General features: G+C 41.2%; 1 protein-coding gene across 3 annotated transcripts in view; it reads left to right on the top strand.

The window, feature by feature from the left end:
- Positions 1 to 8,738: 8,738 nt before the first annotated feature.
- Positions 8,739 to 22,933, top strand: part of INPP4B (inositol polyphosphate-4-phosphatase type II B) — a 344,498-nt gene continuing 330,303 nt past the window's right edge. For all 3 annotated transcript variants that reach the window (XM_061992339.1, XM_061992341.1, XM_061992340.1), the window contains exon 1: positions 8,739 to 8,825. The gene's annotated coding sequence lies outside the window, so the exon portion shown is untranslated. The remainder of the gene's footprint in view (positions 8,826 to 22,933) is intronic.

Here is a 22,933-nt window from a genome sequence, read left to right as displayed (position 1 = left end):
GCAAAATTCTTTTTTTATACCCTAAATGGCACACAAGTACTGAAAGGCCAGTTATAGCCAGGGCCCAAATGTAACAGGATCTTGTGAGGTTAGATTATAGCTACTTTACAAGTGTGTCAGACCTGTACAAATTATGTGAAAGTCTCGAAATTATACAACAGGTCAGTGACAAAGCTGGAACTAAACCCCATTGTCCTTTACCATCAGTTATCACATGCTAATTATTTCCATTTATTTCATTTACTTTACAATGTAAGGCAGACACTCTTTCCAAAAACAGCAGAAGAAACAGACCTTGGCCAGCAGAACTTACAGCCCACTTTAAGCAGTGAACATCATTAGCGCTTAGTTAGTCAATTCATGTTACATACAAGTTTCTACAGGAGAGACAGGGTCAAAATCCAAAATACATCAAAGATCAGGAGATGAGAAGTGAGGGATGTAATCAGCTAGGTATACACCAAGCTCTCCAAAATATTCTTTGTGTTACTGTTTTAAATTGCAGTACAGGGAAAAGAATATACCATTAAGCGATGATGATTTTAGATTAAGCATTTACACTCAGACAGACTGCAATATCATACACACGACAAGAGACTGCTATTTTTGAATGGCATCAAATTGTGAATGGAAGCACAGCAGGTAGGAAAATGCTGCAAAAGGTTTTGAAAGCGATTGCTCATCTGTGTGGTAAAATATATCCTTTTTAAACTCCTGCTGTGACCAGTATAAAAAGATCAGGGCGAGAGTCTGCATGTGGTCTGCTGGCGTGTGGGAAATAGAAGGAAAACCATTGTCCAACATAGGCCTGAGTACATTACAAGCCAATACAAAATAGTGACCGAAAGTTATCCTACAGGTAAAGCTTCTCTGAAATCAAGGCGGCTGTGACAAAGTATTAGCCGATTAGAACATAGGCTAGCAAATTTTCAAACAAGGCATGTCAGAACTGTATTTTTATTTCTTAAATTAGAGGAAAAGTGTGACAGCAGGAGCTCATCAGAAGCTCTGCAAGAGCAAGAAGAGGCTTCCCTTTCAAGAGATGAGATGTTGCCAATTAGCTGACTGGTGGCATCTCACCACTGTGGCAGACACACAGGAGCTCCCTGCTTCTCCCGCTTTTGGTATTCATACTGAGCTGTGAGCCAGCTCTCCCTTTAGATGCCTCCCTTGAGATGCTATACCTGCAACAGCCCACTATGTGCTATTCAAACCACTTGCTTGCTGGCTTGAACACTGGCTGTATCTTATGAGTCCTTGATTTTTCCAGTCAGTGTTTCATGTGCTTAATCTACTTTCATTGTCAATGATGTTCCCTTTGATGCATTGATGAAATATAGTGAGAAAAATGTGTGCTGGAAGCTTTATGTTAGTTTATCTGAGTTATCTGGTGTTGCTCTGCTGGGGAGTGACAGCGTTGGAGTGTCATGGCACAGGGCACCGAGTCTGCTCCCAGCTCTAAGGTTTTGCTAGCATGCATATCAGAAATCCACTAGGAGCTGTGAAATGTACCATACCAGTCTTTATTTATATGCATCATGCCCTGGGAAAATTGTCTAGGTCTAACTTAAAGGCAAAAATTGCTTCAGAAATCCACTGCTCAGTAGTGGGCTTGCACAAAGCACTCCCTCAATACCAGCTCCACTTGTCGCACAGGCCTGGACTCCCTTCCAGTGCAAGAGCAAACGCACAATACATGGAAGAAAATTCAACTTCTACAGATTATTTTTCTATTTGCATTCACATCTTATTTCTGAACATTCTTTCCAAGCTCTAAAAATCAACTTTTATATGGAAGAGAGTATCTGTTAAAGCTTCATCTTCAGCTAATTGCTTTAGATTTCAAGTGTTTAGTTTTCTCCAGACAAGTGTCATATCTTCTTGGGCTCCTCTTGCTATGAATTTGCAGGGTATGCATTAGAGGATATATGTATGCAGCTGTAAAAGGAAATACATATTAAATGAGAATAGAGTTCACAGAATCATTTTCTCAAGCTACCAATGATAAGGTATTCTATCATCTTGCTACTTCACTCTGGCAAGCATTTGTGAATTTTCAATTTTTTAGATGTTGCTCGTCTTCAACCAGCTGCCACAAACTGAGCCAAAGTCTGTTTCAAAGGAGGGTGTGAACTACTGTGTGAACTACTCCACCAAAAGCACTGGAAAGCTCTAAGAGTTTGGTTTCTATTACATCAAACATTTTAATTTTCACCATGTGAAGTAAAAAAAAAAAAAAAGAAAGCTATCATGGTTTGAGAGAAACTTCAATATAATGTGCTATAAATAATAACAGCAGTGGAGGGCAAAGCAAATGTGAACTCAGCTGCTTTCTGCCAATCCATCCCTTTGGAAAATGTGAGAATTAGGAACAGCTGACCATTGGCAGAGACACTCTTTTGGTAGACATTGCTATCCCAGAGGACAGTTTTGTCTCTGAATGGTGAGGCAAAGGGAACATGGGATTAAATTTAGGACAAATCCAGATTCTCTGGTGTTTTTGGCAGCATTTGGGAAGAAGATGGATAACATTCTTTTTGTAAGTAGGGAATGGTTACAGTTTGAACTTCTAAGAATGAAACTGGAAGTCTGAACCCTAATCTGAGGTGGTGACACAACTACCACAAGAGGAGTAAAAAGTGCCATGAATGGCACCTAAAGCCATAGGAATGGGATTGTGTTTAAATTTGGGCTTTTTTTTGGTAGAAAATTTCTTAACAGATTTTTTTTTCTGGTGGACATAACACAATGCTATAAACCAGATCTGCTCTGGCACTGTAAAAAAACGTCTGTGAAATTCAGCCTATACAGGGGAAAAAAACCAATGAAAAAAGCAATGGCAAAATCTTGGCAGCAAGTTAGGAATCATGTATTGCTTCCATTTCAGCTTGTCTGATAACTTTATTGTTTTAGACAGTAAACTAACTGCTGGCTTGGCCTCTCACCTTCTGTCCCAAACAAGTACTGCTGAAAGAGATTGAAGTATTTCTGCCTTTCGAGATAAAATAGAGCAGTATGATTTTTTGGCAGAGGTTAAGCGTCTAACATCCAGTAGCAGAGCGCTTGGCCTGAAAGGTGGCATACAATATTAGCAGACCTAACAAAAACTATGACTTCCGCCCCATGCTTAGGTCAGTAATAAGATCCCTAATGTCTACAGAATTTATGTGAATGGAGTTAGACCAATAACTGAATCACTGATCTGGACTCTTGCATGCTGTATAGTCTTTTACGTTGATGCAAAGTGAGTAGGAAATGAAATTAAAATGGTCTTCTCCTAGTCTTAAATACAAGATCTGTATATGTCTGTTTTGCCTGGCAAATCTGATCCAGACAAGGCCTAGGCAACAACTTCACTGTTGTCAGTGGCCAGAGCACATAAGACAGTGGTTATGCAAGCTTGAAGAAAGGCTACCTGACACAGAGGCTATTACAGTAGAGTCACTCCACTATCATGTTTTGAACAGTAGAGTAGGCTTATGCTGTTCAGCATTTTGTGTTGTATGAATGTGATGTTACCAAGGTCATATTAATGACAAAATCACATTTGCTGTCCTTTGGAACTCTACTTGCTGTTCCTTGGTTTTATGCAAAATTTTGCATAGCAATCAATTATGGAACTCAGAGGAACTGCTGCTGAAAAAGAGAGCACTCACAGTGCAGTAGTGCTTTCTCTGGGATTTCTTTTCCTGACAGTGAGGGAGGAAGTGAAATTACTTTTCAGACAGCATTGACAATAAATATTTGCACAATCTATCCAATGCATGAAAGCCATTTGTGTTGGGTCACTTTGTTGCAATCATTCCCCACTCATACAACAAACACAATAAATACTGCCCAAGTGTAAAGGAAGGAAGTATATCTGTCTTTCAGGAGAAGGTGCAACCTATCCAGCACAAGACTTCATTTTGGTTTGGGGTTTTTATTATTTGCACTGTCACCCATCCCTTGTCTGGTACACAGTGTGATACCATCTCTGGAGTAATTTTCTCCAGCGGTTCTATATTGGTTTTCCTCATTGTCTTTTGATGAAAAGCCTGTGATCATTTCAGATAACTGAGGAAGAGTTTTCCTTTGACATTGCGTTCTTTGGTATTTTGTAGGATGATATTTGTCTCAATTTCAGTTTCACCTCCGTTACATTAGTTATACAGCTCTTCTGGTGGGTGTTGATCCTGCAAGTTGTTTCATGCTGGCACTGGCCTGCAGATGCCTCTCTGGAGCTGCTGGCATAATCAATTGCCCCTGCAGAATAATCTGTAAAGTTAAGACTTTGATTTGGCCAGTAATGCACGTGTTTCAGTTCCCTTGCAGCACCTAGTTCACTGTTTCCTTGCTTTGTTTGCAATCATTCTGTAGCTGTATCGTAATATGTGTATTGGGTATAAATCATGATTAGCAGAGTAACTTCTTGCAGGCATTCATCACCAGTGTAAGTAATAAGGTGCGAGGCACCAAAAGCTGAACTGTAGTTCACGGTCACTGGTTCTGTTTAAGGGCCTGACATAGTTCACAGATGTCAATTCTGTGCAGTAATTTACAGTGACACTGTTATGTAGGAAGCTGCACCAGTCAAGTTCAGTCCCGTTTAGGATGTGGTTTTGCTGACTTTCATTTGGTGCTTTAGGTTTTGGTTCAGTGCCAGAAGCATGCTTTGGTTTCAGGCAGGGTTGTTGGTTCCACCACGAGGACAGTGGCTTTAAGGAGTGGGAGCGATCAGCCACTGATATGAGAAGAGTTTGTACTTTTCTTAGGATTTAATTTTTGATACCCTAGTTCTTTACATTCAAAAACCAGGTATAAACTCCATATTCTTTGTTTTATTGTGGTTAGCATAAGAAGCAGTGCAATTCTGCTATGCAGTTGTTCATACTAACTGTTCGGAGAACAAGCAGCCACGGATTTTTACCCTAGATGTGCCTTCAAAGATGTTTCAGTGTGCAGGAATACAGAATGCTTTAGATTGTCTTCAGTCCCCCTTTGATACTGAGCCTAAATTTAACTACTCTGTCTGACACAGCCTTGCTTCCTAACAAGGTCAGCATGACAGACCCAATTGCATTTGGTGTACATTAACTCCTTTCCCTTGGTAAACTGTTATACAGAAGGCTAATCGAAGATAACACAAAAAGATCTCAGAAACAATTTCTATCCCTTGAAATGTACTCGAGCAAAGGCCTATAACAATAAAGATTTGCCTTTCCTCTTGCTTAGACCTTCGCCTTTCCTTGAAAGTTTAGTAAATTCCTATGAAGCCTGTTATTTCTCACTGTGCACTGGGAGACTCAGATTGCTTGCTAGAGCTTTTCCAGCAGAGAAGCTCTACTCTAGCTGCTGACAGGCCATTAAATCCTACTTCTTTTTCTCATCCTGAAGTTCTTTAAGGATTTAATGTTCGCTTTGATGTCAGGCCTTGGCCTGGAAATAGCAAACCTTGCTAGCCAGATTGGATTTGGCTAGCAGAGCAGGAATATTCTCTAATAGCTCCACGTGTTGTTCCCTTGGGAAGTCTTAAGTCTGTCACAGTTTAATTTCTTGCTTGCTCCTTCTCTCACCTCCTTATCCTTCCCTTTTTCAGTAAGAGACCCTTGATTTGACTCGACAGCCAAACAGAATAGTACCAGACTAGGAAGCTTAGATGTACTTAATATTCATAAGGTGGAATATAGGAGGTCATACATAGGAGTTGGGAAGACAGCGGAAATGGAGATTTTAAAGGAAGAAGGATGTTGTCTTGGAAAACGTTGGGAAATACCAGTAAAGTAAAAGGAAAAAATTGCCCCAGTAGGTATTTCATTTTAATTTTTCCTCCTGCTGCTACAGTTGTCCGTTGAAGTCTGTGATTCTACTTTCCATACACCAGAATGACTTGAATTGTACAGCCAAGAACTTTGTCAGGTTGGCATCCCATCTTCTAATGGCCCAGGTCTGCATTGCTTTTTTCAGAGTGCTTTTATAGCTTGTGTGAAGACTTCTGATACATTTATTATGAAGGAAAGGTATATGTAGGCTAAAATTTTCAAGCCTGAGTGGATGCAGTTAGACACCCTAAATCCATATCTAGGCACTTACAGAAAAGTGATTTTCAGAGGTAGAGAGCATTGAAATGTATTTGAAATCATTTTGAACTTGCTACTTTTGAACATCAGACGACATTTCTTATGCTTAAGTGTAATTTCAAGCTCTGAAAAATTTTGACTGTATGATGAAAGAGAGCTTTAGTCTACATATTAATTTAAAAACATTACAGAGGGGCATAAAGCTGTGATGATCTTACCTTTTTTTTGCCACTGATACATGGTAGGTTTCTGAACAAGCACCTTCCAGTAACATGCTGCATCCTAATCTAAGAGTAATCTAAAAATCAGCCTTCTTCCTTCCTGTTGTTTGCAGTATGACCAGCTGTACAACAAAGCCTTGTTTAAGAAAAAAGTGTACTCCAAGGCCATACTTTTCATAACTGCTCCTTGTATGTTCAGTGCTGTAGGTATTAAAGGTTTCGTTACTGAAGTAAGCAAGCAGATGCTATCACTGCAATTCCTTCCAAGTCAAACAGGATATCAATTTCATAGACAACATCCTCAATTCTAAAGACATCTAAGAGCTCAGGATTGCTTTCATTTGACAAGTGATTGCAGACTAAACCTGAGCAGTGGTCCTAAGGGAATACAGAGACACAAAACACTACTGAATTACATCTCGCTAAGTTTTGCGAGTTCCCTCTTTGCAAGCTGGACTTGCATTGGTGGCATTCAGCCTGCTGGTATTGATTCTTATGTCTGCAGCATCTTTTCTGTTATGTGTTATGTTGTGGAACATTAAAAATTGAACAAGTGAGAAGATTATGAAGAAATTCCTGTTGTGAGAAGCATAATATTGTTCATGAGAGGTACTCAAGAGACTCATTTCTGAATTTAAAAGGCAGTTTCCTTTTGTTACGATGGTTTGTTCAATACGAGCCTGATTCTGCAAACATTTATGCATGAGTAGCTTTACATAAATAGGTAGTTCCATCAAGCTACGTTTTTGTGTATTACTGTCTATATTTAAGTGTTTGGACACGGCCAAATCTCTCTCTCTTGCACCTTCCCAGGGTTTTGCTTTCAATGTTTACATAATTTATAATGCAAGAATTTGGTTAGCTCCCCTTTGCTCCCAACTTTGTCTCTCTGTAAAGTTTTAACTACAAGCTCTTGAAACAAAATCAATCTTGTTTTGCACAGGTCACTGTCAGGCTTTGTCCTCATACCTTGTAGACAGCCACAGCTATTATAATGTAGGAAACTGTAAAATCCAACACTGTAACAACTGTTATTGAGCGGTCTAAAGTATTTATTTAACCTAAATTAACTTTCAGTTGTTTTGGATATGATGGTGTATGAGTTGCTTCTGCAGCTCAAATTCCTGGCAATGTCCTGCTATAATGCACAAGTAGTCTCAAAAGGATTAAGTGAGCTTTGAAACAGTGGAATTTATCTAACTACAAGAGAAATTAAAACAAAACAAAACAAAACAAAACAAAACAAAGGATTACATGAAGATCATTATCAAGATGCAGTAGAAATTACTTAATTCCTCTGCTGCCTTCCACACAAAAGCAATTTTCAGACGATGTCCCAGGGATGTACCACTTACGAGCTGAGCTTCATGTGGGCTTAAGGGCTCAGCTCCACCGTGAGGTGACTTGCATGAGAAAGGGGGATAGACTATGCCAAGCCCAGCATAGGATCCATGTAGAGTCATTTATTTACAAGAAGCAAAATGCAGAAAGTGTTCCTGCATCTTGCCTCGACGCAGCCTGCCCTAGCAGCACAGAGCTGGAAGAATGGGTCTGCGGCTCCCTATAGATCACAGGTCGGGTTTGCGGTGGCCATGAGCAGCGTCTGGAGCGGTGGTGCCGGCCGGGGCCTGGGTGTCAGGAAGGGCCTGCCCTCATCGCCCACAACTTTGGAAGCTCCAAGGAAGCCATCCCGGCGGCTCCGAGCTGTTCTCTTCCCTCCTCGGGAGCTCGCGTTTCCCGCTCTGAGAAGGGGAAGGGATTAACGTTTCACTCCGTCACGCTTCGTTCCCCGGAGTGACCGTACCCAGGGCTATCCAGACCGGGGGAGGAGATGCCCACCCAGGAGCTTGATACACCGGGCTCAGTACCGGCACCGGGCTCAGTACTGGCGCCGGCCTCACCGCAGGGACCGTCGCCTCGTCCGCCCGACCCCTCGGGCCGGCCGGGCTCCTGCCACCGCCTCCCAGCCTCTGGCACTTCGGCGGAGGCGGCCGCGGAGGCCGGGCTCCCTCTGGGCGGCAGGAGGTGAATGGCAAGCGGCGGCTTCTCCCTCCCACACCCCAGTGTCGGTCTCGCCTCCTCCAGCAGCAGCAGTAGCGGGTCACCTCTGCGCGGCTGAGCTGAGCTGAGCCGCGCTGCCCATCGGCCGCAGGGCTGTGAGTGAGGCAGAGGCAGTTGGCGGTTTCCCTCGTCGCCGCGGGCTCAGGAGCGCTACCTGCGGGCACGCCGCCGGGCCGGGGAGCTGCCGCCGGGCTGCGGTGACATTGGGAGGAGACTCGGCTGAGGGCGGCGCCGGGGGGCAGGAGAGCCTGTGCCCGCGGCCAGCGCCAGCCGCAACTCGCCCTCCCTGGGGCGGGCAGGCTGGGTTCGGGCTGCCCGGCGCGGCTGCCGGGGCGCTCAGCCCTTCATTTCGTCTCGCCGTCGCGCTGCTGGAAGCTCCGGACTATAAATAGAAGGCTCGCCAGCCACCGAGCGACACACGCACGCAGCGGAGCAAAGTGCCGCGCCGGTCGCCCCGCCGGGCGGGAGCCCAGCTGCCAGCCAGGTAACCGCCGCTCGGGGCACGCAGGGCCGGGCGGGGCGCGGGGCTTCCATCCGACTGACGAAGGTTTTATTTCCTCGTTTCCTCGCTGTCTCCAGCGCGCCAGGAGAGACTAAAAACCGGGAATCGGTTCCGCCAAAGTCCCTCCCTTTTATTCCCTTATCAAGTTTTTTAAGGTTACAGCCCGCGAGGCGTGCGCAGCCCTGACAGAAGGCGAGGGAGCTCTCGTCGGGGGCCGCCGCAGCCCGGCGGGCGGCGATCCGGCAGGATCTGCCCTGAGGAGGGCTGCCGCCCTCTCGCCTCCGGGCCGCGCGCCGCGCCCCCTCAGGGCCGGGGTTGAGAGAAGGGAGGCGGCACGGCCGCCCCAGGGACTCTCGCCCGGTCCGCCGCCTCTCTCCGGGGACCACTGGCGGCGCGGAGGGACTCGAGCTGCCAGCGCAACTTCCAGCCAAGACCCCCTGGGGAATTTCTACTTTATCCTGTCGGTGTTGCCTGCCAGGGTGCTCGGTGCCGCCTTGGCCGTGGTGCCTGGCCACCCCTCCCCGCGCAGTTGCAGCCGTGGCACCTCTGAAAGGGTGTTGGGGAAGGGGGAGGGGAGGCGGGGCCGGAGGGGCTTTAGGACCTTAATTGCAACGTTCTTCTGTCATTTTGTTCAAACTTGGGGGTACTTGGCTGATGAGGCGGGTAGCGGGCTGCTCCGTAGGTGCCGCTAAGGGGTTAATTTGGTAGAGTAATTGAGCTATGGGATACTCATACCCATTTCACAAATAACAGCGTCTGCTGAAATGTGGTGGAAACCGAAAGAAAGGTATGACATGTAGGTAAGTTGAGCAGAGTTGTAACTGAAAATAGTATCGGCCAGAAAAAGAGGGGGGAGATGATATTAGATTTCTGAACTGTGATCAAGTGGAGCTCTGTTTTCTTTTCCCCAAAATGACATACAGATTTTGTAGCACGGATGCAGAGCTCATACTATCAGCTTGCCTAGTCTCCAAAGCTAACACGGTGCCTTATCTGAAAGAAAAATAATAGAATGAAGTCTTTCTGAAGCTGTGTTTTCATTTGATGGATAATTATGTTTCCATTTCTCTTCCTCCCTGGAAGAAATTGACTTGTTTATTTATGCATTAATGATATCTGAAAATACATACACTAGAATGTTTCCATTTAAATGCCATTTAAATCTGGCTTTGACTCTCAAAAAACAAGACTAATTTTCAGTCTTTACCGGTCTACAGGCACCCTTTATCTGTCTTTAAAGGATGTCTATGTTGCGAGAATGATGGGGAAAATATCTTTCAGTCTGTATCAAAGCAAGAGTTTATGTAAATAATTGGTTACTAACAAAACTTCTTATATTTGGGTAAGTATTTACAAGTGTCATGGCAGTCCTAAAATAAGCAATGTTCCAGTTATTTTTTTTTTTTTACAGAACGTTATTTTTGTTTTACTTGATTAAATTTGAGATAGCTGTAAAGCCCTGCAATATCTTAAGGGTTTTTTTTCCTGTGAACCTGTATATTGGATGAGGTTTGTGTATGTGGATCCTCATTACTGTAACTATACATGCAGGACTGAATGCTGTTTACTTCACGTATTCTGGTAATTCCTCTAAAATTAAGATAGAAGTCACAAGATTAGTATGAGTAGAAATTAGTCCCGTGAGATTTTTACATCCCTGATGGCATTAGTAGGAGCATGTGGCAGAGTTACTGCTGCAGATCCTTATTTCTCCTTTTTTTTTCTTGTTTTCTGACAGAGTTTCTGCAATGCTTGAGATAAGATTAAATCTTTCTTTAAAATAAAGCTTTTGTTTTACTGGCTGTCTTGGAATACCTAAAAGCTTCAAGTTCCTCAGGTATTGCCAATCTCTCTCTTTTTTTTTTTTTTCTTTTTTAATCTGCTTTCTCTGGAGAGACTTATCCCTGAGGCTCCTTTAGGTATTTTTGATCAAAGAATTCCGTTTTTCTCAGCCTAAGGTATACCAGTTTGAGTAGGTGTATCCAGGTGTCTCCTACAGATCCACCTTTATGACCATCTCTGATCTGACCTAAGATTTTACAGCATTAGTTGATGGTTTTGTGAATCAAAATGATTAGTTAATACTGTGCTTAGTACCTGGAAATTAACCGTAGTGCAAGAGGTCGCCCCCCCACCCTTCCCCACCAAAACACAAACCAAAACCTCAACCAGAAAACAACAGCAGAACAGCAGTAGAAGATCTTCCTGGAGCATCAAAGTCAGTCTGTGGACAGTGGTGCTAGTTGACAGTAAAGAGTGGAGGCCATGAGGTAGTCTCTGGATGAAGTAATTGTTCAAATAGGCCCAGGCCTGAATTTATTATTAATTTTGAGGAAAAGTAGTGGGATTGAGATGTCTGCTGAATTATGCAGCTTGTTATGGATATATATTTTTAACATGATTTCTGCAGAGAAATATGACATTCATAATTTTTTATATATATAGCAAATTGACAGGAGAAAGTAAGTTAGTTTGCTAAGAGAGACAAACTGAATGGTGGACAATTACTCCCAACACTAATGTTTCTTCAAAATTTATGATAACTTGAACTAGCATTCTTAAACACTTGTGCAGTTAGCTGCGTTTCTCTCCCTAATTTATAGTTTCATAACCTTTCCTGTATGCCAAATGCTCTGACTGATGGAAATTTTTAGGAAGGGCTAGTTTTGTTTGGCTTATTAAATCCTTCATATTACATTAATATTTTATTGTTATCATTGATGAATGGTGAATGTTACTTACCATGCTTTTGAGGAAAGGTTCCTTCTTCCAAAGTCACGTGGACTGGTATAAATCAAATTCTATGATATACTTTTCCTTGGGTTTTAAGAATAACTTGGAAATCTATCTTCACTTGTCAAAATACAGTGTGGACGGAAGGCTGAAATGTTATTTGGATACAGTTGTTGGTCCTGGACTCGTTAAGCCTTCAGTCCTGCATACTACTTACCCTGGGTTTAGAAGCCCTCCCCACACTTAATGATTTCAACTACAGACCTATTGGTCTTGGTATGTTTTTGTCCAGATTCTCCATTGGTTTCTTCAGGAACAGTCATGGTTGGTTTTGCTCTTGCAGCCCTTAGCAAATCTTTTTTAAAGGAATGCCTAATTCTTCCTTAACTCTTCCACATAAGGATCTGGTTAGTTAGCTTATCAGGCTCTCCTGTCTTGTTCTGTTAGAAAAAACCTGAGACAGACCTTGAAAGGCTGTCTGGATTGTGCAAGGTTTGAGTGCAGTGCTGGACTTTTAACTCGTCAATGTCTTCACAGTGATAGAGTATTTTAATTTAAAAGACTTGCTTGTCTTGTTATGAAATCAACACTGGCAATTGTAAAAAGGAGTTGAGATTTGTGAATTTCAGTTTTCTGCTGTTTGAAAGACTGTGTTAACTGCTTCACAGCTGAATATGAAGAAGAGAAAAAACCTATAAATTAATGATGGAGAATGTTGAGTTTATTTTCCCCATAATCTGCAAAGGTAAATTTAATTAAATTGTCCAGTTGGTAGCAGATTTTTTGAAGGAAGAGTTTGTTTCCCGTTTATTTTGTCATCTTAAGTTAACTAAAGATGGACAGGATCTCAGGCAGCAATTCAGGTTCATACAATGCATTCTACTATGAAAATTACTATTAGGAGACAGGATACATTGTCTTTCTTCCAAGTCTTGTGTACCTTTTTGGCAAGGTATACTGAGATAATGTACTGATAAGTGAAGTGGGCATTCAGCACTGTAGATGGTGCATTTATTAATTTTTCTTTTAAGAGGACGTGAATAGAACAAATTGCATTCACATATTATGTAGATCTCTCAAGTTTGCAATGAAAAAGTTTGCTTATATGTTTCAGCAGTTTTCAGGGTTTCAGGGTTTTAAATTGTTTGATGTTAGTATCTTTAGTGGGACTATATAAAAATGTTGAACTGTTTCTGCTTTGAAGGTGTTTTAGATCCAATGATAGTTCCATAGAACTTACTACCCTTCTGAGTCCAGAAGAGATTCAGAAGGGCATTGGTCAGGACAATTCTTTTGCTTACAGTAGTTTCAGCTCTGTAGCTGCACAGGAGGTTTAATTAATCCTGATTTCTGTAGCTTAGGGTGCTAATAGGTCTTTTGCCTCAGCCTGGTGAACTAAGTGTCTTCTACCTGTTGGTCAGTGAATCTGCCTATAGTTCCTTTTGATTGTCTTCAATATTGAAGAAGGTTCTATTTAATGAAAATATAGAAGACAACATAAGCTCAAAGTGCTTGCTTGACATAGTGTGGTGTCAAAGTTGTTGAATGTGATGCTGCTTATCGAGTTAATTTCTTTGGTAGGCTGAGTTTGTGCTCTGTTACTCTGTGCTATGGCATTATAAATCAAATCCATCTGTAGTTTTTTTGGTGGACGTCTTTTGTTTTGCTATCTATGCTGTTTCTATGAAATTTCACCCTATGCTGTGACCTCAGTGAAAATTTAACCCGAGATCAACAGTAAAGTCAGCCTGGACTATGTCTGTCTGTGGTGCATTTTCTCTTAAACTTTCTATGTCTACATAACTAAACCACTTTGATTTGTATCAATTTAATTCTGTTAGCTGTACACTTGTCAATAGGAGTTTCCTGCTGCAAACCCACCAATTTGGCAAATAGAGTGAAATCTCTTAATATGAGACACTAAAAATACTCAGTTGTTCATTGTCATTGTAAGAGGTGGGCAAATAAGAGGAAGAAGGTCTTGTGGGAAATAAGCTTTTATTGTATTTTGACAGTTTTTTATGTGCTGTCAGGTTTTTGTATTGTTTGTTTACTTACAAACTGTGATCTTAGCATATTATAGCAATGCTAGTAAGATGCACAGATCCTTGGGCATGTATTTCTGTCATGAAAATGACTCAAACTGTGAAAATTAATGTAAAAGTCTAGGTGCTAATGTGACGATATCTTGTGTATGTACTGCTGTGCAAATGGAGCATTAAACAGAAGGCATCAGCCTTTTGGTGTTGTACAGTGTTTCTTTTACAGCAGTGACATTGCTGCTCTGCTTGGATTTGCTTTGCTTTGTGTATGTGTAAATGGCTAAAGAAAACAGGTATCGGCAGGACTGAGTTTTATAGGATGGATTGACTTTCTCTGCTATAGCAATGTAATTTGGAATAAATCCCTTTAATGGATTATTCCAGTTTATACTGTAAATGAGATCACAGTTTGATACACAGAGTAAGAGACACTGCATTTGGCATTCACAATGTCATCAGTCTACTATTTTTATACTTTTAAAATATACTTTCACTTTATAAATAGACTGTTAATTTTTCAAATTAGTAATCTCTAAGTTGCAGCGTGTATGAAAAATGACTTTTTGCTGTAACCAAGTAGGTGTAGTGGTTGGGTATTTTTTTAGTTTCTCCCTTTTGAAGGCAGGTCTAGAGCTACACTATATCTGGAATTCCTGTGTTACTGTCTGTCATGACAAACAATTTGGGTGGCTTTTGTAGGACTGCCATGCAAAGTAGACTCTGTGTTGGCTGGAAATGACAAAGATGGCAGTGGTGCCTTGGAGGGGAAGTTGATGGTAAAGCAAACTTTCCCGCAGTCCTGAAGAGCAGCTGTTTCCACAACAGCAGTGTGAACAGGTCCATCAGGCGATGATCGAGTGATTAAACCTTGGGATAAATGTAGAGGATATAAATGGTGAAAAAAATGCTGGTTTAAAGGGGAAAATCACCCAATACATTGAAATAAGCATTCTCAGTTTAGACCTGATATTTAGAAATACTGTTTAATTGGATCTGTAGTTTCTCTACAAGTACAGATGCCTAACCTGTATTAATTAATTTTTCTCTCAAAAAATCTATATTAAACATTTTTTCCAGATGAATCATACCTGACAATTTTTTTAGCCACTGAGTTAAAAATTTGTGTATACTGTTCATAATTGTTATATCTAGGAATTTTTTTTAGGCTTTCCTACTGTCTCTGTCAGAGAGCTTTAAGTTTCGGTATATTGTTTCAGCTGGCTAATATAGTCTTTTCCTTCTGGGATTCGGTAGTTTCCAAGTAATAGAAACAGAAGTGGGGGCTGACATTTTTATGGCTGTTGTTTTTTGTTTTGGTTACCTCAGGTGCTGATAGCTGGAATCTTGCAATATAGAAATAGAGCTTACACTAGATGGCACTGTAAAAATATGAAGAAGCCTTCAGACATAAGAATTCTTAACAAACCCAGTAGAAGCTGCCACACCTCTGGCTCAGTTTGTAGATAAGCATATCTTTACTGAATGTGGTCTTGTTAACTGTTGAAATCACTTATGGTCTAAATTTCTCTTGAGTTTAGTTAAGAGAATGTGTTTGGGTAGTTACTATAAGGCAACTGGCATAGTGTAAATTCAGTCTACAGTTTAATCTTGGTTAGCTGGCTTGAGTTTGTAGTTACTGTTTTGGAAAACCGCAGGCACCTTTGAAAAATGAGATGTGTATTTTGAAACTGTAACACAGAAACTATCAACTGATAAAACAGTGATGGACAAGACTTCATTCTAATATTTTATAGCTGTATTATCATAGAATCATAGAATTATAGGGTTGGAAGGGACCTTTAGCGATCATCTAGTACAACCCCGTTTACACAGAACGATCTGGTATGTGTAAGTTGAGTTTTAAAAATAAGTTAAATAGTGTATAATCTCCTGGGCAAATTGCTGATGTCTAATTGCATATGCTTTTGCAGTTTTTTGTCTTTCCCTTACAGAAAGTGGCAATGCTACAGGCTTGGGGCGAGGTGCTGGAAAGCTATCTGGCAGAAAAGGACCTGGAGGTGTTAGTCAACAGCTGGCTGAACATGAGCCAGCAGCATGCCTGGGTAGCCAGGAAAACCAATGGCATCCTGGCCTGTATCAGAAATAGTATGACTAGCAGCATTAAGGAATTGATTGTTCTCCTGTACTTGATGTTGGTGAGGCCACACTTCAAATACTGTGTCCAGTTCTGGGCATGTCACTAGAAGAATGACTTTGAGGTGCTGGAGCGTGTCCAGAGATGGACAATGAAGCTGGTGAAGGGTCTGGAGAACAGGTCTTCTGACGAGCAACTAAGGGAAACTATTTAACCTGGAAAAGAGGAGGCTGAGGTGGACACATGATCACTCTCTATAACTACCTGAAAGAAGGTTCTCTCCAGTAATGAGTAACAGAACAAGAGGCAATGGGCTCAAGTTGCATCGAGGGAGGTTTACGTTAGAGATCAGGAGTAACTTTTTTGCTCAAAGGATTCTTAAGCATTGGAATAGGCTACTCAGGGAGGTGGTGCAGTCCCTATCCTTGGAGATATTTAAAAGCTGTCTAGATGAAGTGCGGAGGGACATGGTTTAGTGGAGGACTTGGCAGTGTGAGGTTAGTGGTTGGACATGATTTAAAGATCTTTTCCAACCAAAATGATTCTATGATTCTATGAGACTGAAAAAGCTCAAGTACATTTTAATGTTATTCAAGTGTTGCAAGAGGGCTTCAGTAAGAACGGGAGTTAGGACAGTTGTTTGTGAACCAAGTCTGTCCTTTGTTAGTATACCTTGGAGTACATTCAAAGTTTTCCTTTAGCAGTGTCTGATTATACAAAAATTCTGATCAAGGTGAAGAAAATCTACAAAAAACTTCTAAATCAATCTCTGTACCATCAAGGTGTGATAGTCTAGAGACAGATTTCCCGATTAACGCATGAAAAGCAAGAGGGATTAGAGGATCCAGCCTATAAAGGTTGTGTGCAGAGTTGTTGAACTGCTTTGTTACACATTTGCAAGTGAAATTAGAAAGCAGTTTGATGTAACACTGTGAAAGCTTTACGTTTTTATAAATTGGATTTTCTTTCTCTGACAAAAAAGAAAAGCCTGGTCACAATGTCTCCTTTGGAACTGCGTAATGGAAAAAGCAAAGCTATCCACATGCTGGGATTATTTAATGTACTCAGGCTGTCAAAATAGAAATGTAAATATATGTAGTACTTTACACTAAAATTGATCAGTAATCAATCTGATGGTAAATTAACAAGCCTATCCATGCTTAAATTGTAAGTCATGACACGCTGAATAGGTTTGAGGAAAGAATATTGTACAAAATCCCAACTTTGGATAATGATTTCTTTTAAGAAGATAGAAGAGTACTATAAAACAGTAGGAGTGTTTAGTGAGGAAATGACACTTTGATTTCCTTGCTTTTCTGCTACTACTGTAAGGACTTTCACAGAAGAACACCTTAGGTATTGGTACGTGTAATTTGAAGACAGTGGGAAATATTCACCATCAGAAAGTGTAGATGTTCTAGTAAATCTAGGCTTATAGACATGCAACATATGTGTATGTGAGTCTTGGAAGGGCACAGTAAGAAGTGTCCCTGTGCTTTTATGTAATCTTTCAAAAATTTAGCCTTAATTTTCATCATTCGTACATTGCAGGAAAGGAAGCTCTGTGTAAATTCTCCTTGCAGCTCAGCATCTTAGTTATTCTTTGAAATCCAGGTGTGAGTTGAGATACTTCATCTCAGTTTGGATCTTTTTGGATTGACATTCACACATAATTTTGTTTGTTTTGATTAGTGTTCTTAATTGAATGGCAAACTGTGATAACCTTGCACAAAAGAGTAAGTATGTTAAAACACTAATTTATTTAAAAAAAAACCAAAAGGTTGTGGATGCCCATATTAGTGTGAATAGCAGTTGCCCTACTGCAGCTGAAGACTGAACTAAAGATGTGTGGAAACCTGACAGAGCAGATCCCTGATAACAGCATACTGTGAGAAGTCACCGACTGACTCACAGGGTGATGGGAATACAGATATTGAAGCAAGATTAAATGGCAGTTTATTTTAGACCCATATAAGAAGTATTCCAGAAATAAACTATCTGATCTGATGTCCAGCGCTCACACCTCCAACCATTAACACTGAGAAACTGAAATCCTTTTGTCCAATTTGGGACTGTGTTTCATAAAGGCTGTGGAAGCTTGATCTGTGCAGGTGAGATGGTATCAGTTCTATTTTCTTTTTGTTTCCCCTCAACCCAGTTTCCTGATATTTCTGTTCTGGGCTAGCAGTTAGCTATCATTTGAGATCCACCAGCTTGTTCTCTAAAACTTTACTCCTGAGAATGAGTTTCATAGATCTTTAAGTGTTGGGGATGCTCCATGGCATGCTATGTGATCAAAGATGTATTAGACTACCAAAGTAACTCTCAAGGCTTATTGTTCTTGGTAGCGTGGTGTTACGAGGAAGGTTAAAACCTTTTTGCTTATTGTAGGTTTTTAGCATGTGTAGGAGACAATTGCTCTACTTCTGTTACATCAGTGGTTCAGTTGCTAGTTGTAGACACAGCTTTGGTGTTAGTTAGAACTTTAGGATTTTTAGAATTTTAGAATGGTAAGGATTGGAAGGGACCTTTGGAGATCATCTAGTCCAACTCTCCTGAAGAAGCAGGTTTACCTAGATCAGGTCACATAGGAATGTGTCCAGGTGGGTACTGAAGTCCTCCAAGGAAGGAGACTCCACACCCTCCCTGGGCAGCCTGTGCCAGGGCTCCCTCACCCTCACAGTGAAATAGTTTTTTCTTATGTTTAAATGGAACTTTTTGTGTTCCAGCTTCATCCCATTACCCCTTGTCCTGTTGATAGCTGCAGTAGAAAAAAGGGATGTCCCAATCTCCTGACACCATTTAGATATTTGTAAATATTAATAAGATTCCCCCCTCAGTCTTCTCTTATCTAGACTAAACAGCCCCAGTTCCCACAGCCTTTCCTCATAATAAAGATGCTCCAGTCCCCTGATCATCTTGGTGGCCCTGCACTGGACTCTCTCCAGAAGGTCTCCGTCCCTCTTGAGCTGAGGAGCCCAGAATTGGACACGGGACTCCAGATGAGGCCTCACCAGGGCAGAGTAGAGGGGGAGCACCTCTGTCGACCTACTGGCCACACTCTTCTTGATGCATCCCAGGATGCCATTGGCATTCTTTGGCATGAGGGCACATTGCTGGCTCATCAACCGCAACTCCCAGGTCTCTCTCTGCAGAGCTGCTCTCCAGCAGGTCAATCCCCAGCCTGTACTGGTGCATGGGCTTGTTCCTTCCCAGATGCAGGACTCCGCACTTGCCCTGGTTGAGCTTCATGAGGTTCCTCTCTGCCCAGCTCTCAAGCCATGTGATTGTGGATGATTGTGATTACATGTGATTGTGAGTGCAAGCTGAAAGAATTACTGATACTGATCTTGGAAACAAGGTGATGAGTCTCAGATTAAGGAAACCAAGCAGAGCCTGTGGAGTTTACCTGAGGAGGGGCTACAAAGGAAAGGTAACCCTTCTGGAATCAGCTGCTTATTTTTCTAGTACAGCCAAACCTTACAGTCTTCTTCCCAGGTGTCAGGATTTGTTATCTGTCATATTAAAGAAATCTGATATTCCAGTAAGAAACATGCTGCCATTGTTTCCCCATGACTATGAGAAGATAAAGTTACAATAAAGATTATTTAAAACATCTAATTCAGCACTTGCTCAACTTGTTGAACAGCATGCTAGTGAGGTGTCCTGGACTTATCTATGAATATTAAGATTTGTATAAACAAGAGAACACAGAAAAACTGTACTTTTATTTAAAAAAAATTACTCATTTTCTGAAATTATCTTAATAATAAATTTTGGTATGTGATAATAGAATGAAATGTTTGGCCATTTTGCCTGAAGTAGTGATTTATTTTCTTCTCCTCTGTCTCATCTAGTTCATAAAAAAAACATAGTGCAGGTAAAGTCTTAAGTGGAATTCTTCCTGAGGTTTGTGACTACCTCTTTCTTTAAATACAAAAATAATGATTAGCTTTGTCTTCGTAAACTGTTCAAGTTGGGGGAAAAAATAAACCAAAACCTCCAAAACATATGCACCTTTTGCCTACTGTAAATAAAATACTGAGGAAGATATGATCTCTGTCTGTATGAATTTGTGTGTTTGTCAAGTATTTCCTAAGTTCTGAAAAACATTGGCTTTGAGCATCTATTTTTGTGTTCTGAGAGAGCGATGTCTCCTGTTGTAGTTTGAAGGCTAAGGTAGAAATATTTTTACAAAAATTGAACTATGAAGTGCAAGAATACTGAAAACATGGCAGAAGATATATTTTAAGGAATTTTAAAAGCCAATACCAGCCCATCATTTATGACCCTGGGTTTTTGTTTCTGTATTGGAGTAGTGTTGCAGCTTTACATCCAGATGATTTGTTATTTTTGCTGCAGTAAATAATTCAAAAGAGCCTTTGTTGTACAGTCAACAATGGCACATATCTCTCACCTCCACTAAGTGACAGGAGTAGATTCTGACCCCATTTGAAGTACTGTGAGTTTACTGAAGCTCAAGGAAGCACTCTGTAAGATCTGGGCTTTTGGATTTTGTTTTCTAAAACAAAAATTATCTTAGTTTAGATTTTCAAGACTAAGTTTTAAAAATTATTAGTAACGTAGCCTCTGTTTTGTTGATTGTGGAAATACACAGGAGAAACAGGACAGTCAGAGACAGATGGAGATTCTAGTATCTTGGAATTAAGTATAGGTCCTGTCTTGAAAACAGTCAGTGGGCTAAGGCTCAGGCTTGCATTTTGGTCAAATGTGCTGATACCTTGAACAGGCAAGGTAAGATGTGCCTCTGTTAGAATGGCAGTGAGAAACTAGGGGAGAGGTAGTGTCTGCAGAGCAGGGAACCTTTGAGGAGTAATAAAAACATCAGGGCTAGTAGAGTTTTTCCTTTCAGATGGGAAGTGAAGGGATATGCCATGAACAGTTCTGGTGTTACAGCTTTCCTGAGATTTTAACAGTGAAGATTTTTGGGCTTGGCCACTTTCCATCTTACCTCAAAGGTTGTTTTGTCCCTGTTTATGTTTAGAGAGCATCTGTGTATATGAGGAGATGATGAGCTGGCTACATCCTTATGTTCACATGTGAGACCAGCTCCCTTTATGAGGCAGGAATGCGACAGGGTGCATTTGGGTGATGGAAAACATCATAATCTTCAGTGTCTTTAATTTGGATTTGCAACTATCGTGGTGAAACATTTCTGGTTCTCTTTTAGTGTTAGTATTAGCTATGATAGTGTGCCCTATTTTTTATCTTTTGGCTTGTTCATGCAAGGTGAAACACAGAAATTAGACTCTCCTATTTCCTGATTTCCTTTTTCTTTTGCCTGCCTGGCATGATGTCCTGGCCTTCTAAGGTCTCTGATATCTCCTTTCTAGACACCCTATATTAAACTTTTACCATCCACAGGGACGTTGTCTGGCTTGAGAAAAGTGGGCCAATGTGATCCTCATAGACCAAGTGCCAGGTCCTGCACTGTACTCAGGGCAGTCACCACTACCAGTAGAGACTTGATAACTGATTGGGAGCATCCCTGTGAAGAAGGAATTGGGAATGCTGATGGGTGAAAAATCAGAAATAAACTGGGAATGGACACTTGCAATGCAGAAAGCAGACTTTATTCTGTTCCACATAAAAAGAAGCATTGTCAACAGGTGAAGGGAGGTGATTGTCTCCTTCCACTCTGCTCTGGAGAGACCCAGCCGGGACTACTACATCCAGCTCTAGAGTCCACAGGAAAGACACAGACCCTCTCAGAGGAGGGCCACAAAAGTTATCACAAGACTGGAACACCTCTGTTCAGCCTGGAGAAGGCTCCAGGGAGACGTTACTGTGGCCTTTTGGTGCTTGGAAGAAAGGGGCTTGTTATCAAGATGGAGAAAGACTTTTTACCAGGACCTGTAGTGACAGGACAAGGGGTTCAGACTGGATGAAGGTGAGACACTGGAGCAGGTTGCCTGGAGAAGTTATATGGGTGCCCCATTACTGGACGCATTGAAAGTCAAGCCAGATAGGATGCTGAACAACTTGATGTTATGAAACCCAAACCAAACTGTTTGGTAATTCAGTGATTCGGATTTGCCTCTCTAACTGTCCTATAATATTAGTCTATAATATTAGGTTATTTAAGAGATAAAAAGATTTGACTTTGTTCTGATTTGTTCATAATAACAATTCTTAATGAGTTTCAATTCTTAATGAGGATGTGATTTAAGTTTTGTATGTAGAACTACTGTTGTTCAAGCAGACCTGGAATGGAAGTAAATTCGGTTCTCCCATACTATTAAGCAATCGGGTTTTTTTGGTTTTTTGTTTTTTTTTTTTTTAATGAAAGGCATATATAGTTATTTTTTTGGAACTTAATGAGAGGTGTTCAAGATGCTTGTACTCATTAGTGAAGAAAACTTTTAAAGTCTGACATACTACAGATGACTTGTCCTCTTACTACAATCAGCAATCCTGGTTTTTGCTCTTTCTACAGACACGGTTGTCTTTCAGGTTGTTCTATTTCTGTCTGAAGAGTTTTGTTCCCATTCTAGCCCGGTGAGGGATATTCATGGCTTTCTGACTTAGTTCTTATCATACCAAGACCACTAACAGAATCAGACAGTGTAAGCCCAAGACCTAGTGTTGAGGTGAGAGATGCGTGTAACTTGCCATCCTCTTTGCAGTAGAATTTTCTGTCTGACAGATGATGGAATCAAACAAGTAAACAAAATTTAGTGCTAGTAATATCTGTATGTATCAGGTGTCTGTAGAGGTTGTGGACAGCAGTAGTGCAGGTGACTAAAATTAAATAAAATAATTTATACTATATTTAGAGTAAACACTGCCTTAGTCCATCAACGCAAAAGTTGTCATATGTGAGGAAGGGGACATAAAGTATAAGTAAGTTCATAACACTGAACAGAGAAAGACAGATAATTATTTTTGTTTACACACACACACACACACACACACACACACACACACAACACACACAGACACACACAGACACACACACACACACACACACACCACACACACACACACAACACACACACACACACACACACACACCACACATACACACACACAACACACACACACAACACACCCACAACACACACCCACACCCACACCCACACCACACACACACCCCCACACACCCACCCACCCACCCACCCACCCACCCACACACACCCACCCACACACACACACACACACACACACACACACACACACACACCCCCCACCCCCCCACC

This window comes from Colius striatus, chromosome 3 (genome assembly GCF_028858725.1).
Source record: "Colius striatus isolate bColStr4 chromosome 3, bColStr4.1.hap1, whole genome shotgun sequence".
Classification (NCBI taxonomy): Eukaryota; Metazoa; Chordata; class Aves; order Coliiformes; family Coliidae; genus Colius; species Colius striatus.
The sequence above is the reverse complement of the archived record's forward strand: the minus strand, read 5'-3'. Positions and strand labels throughout refer to the sequence as shown.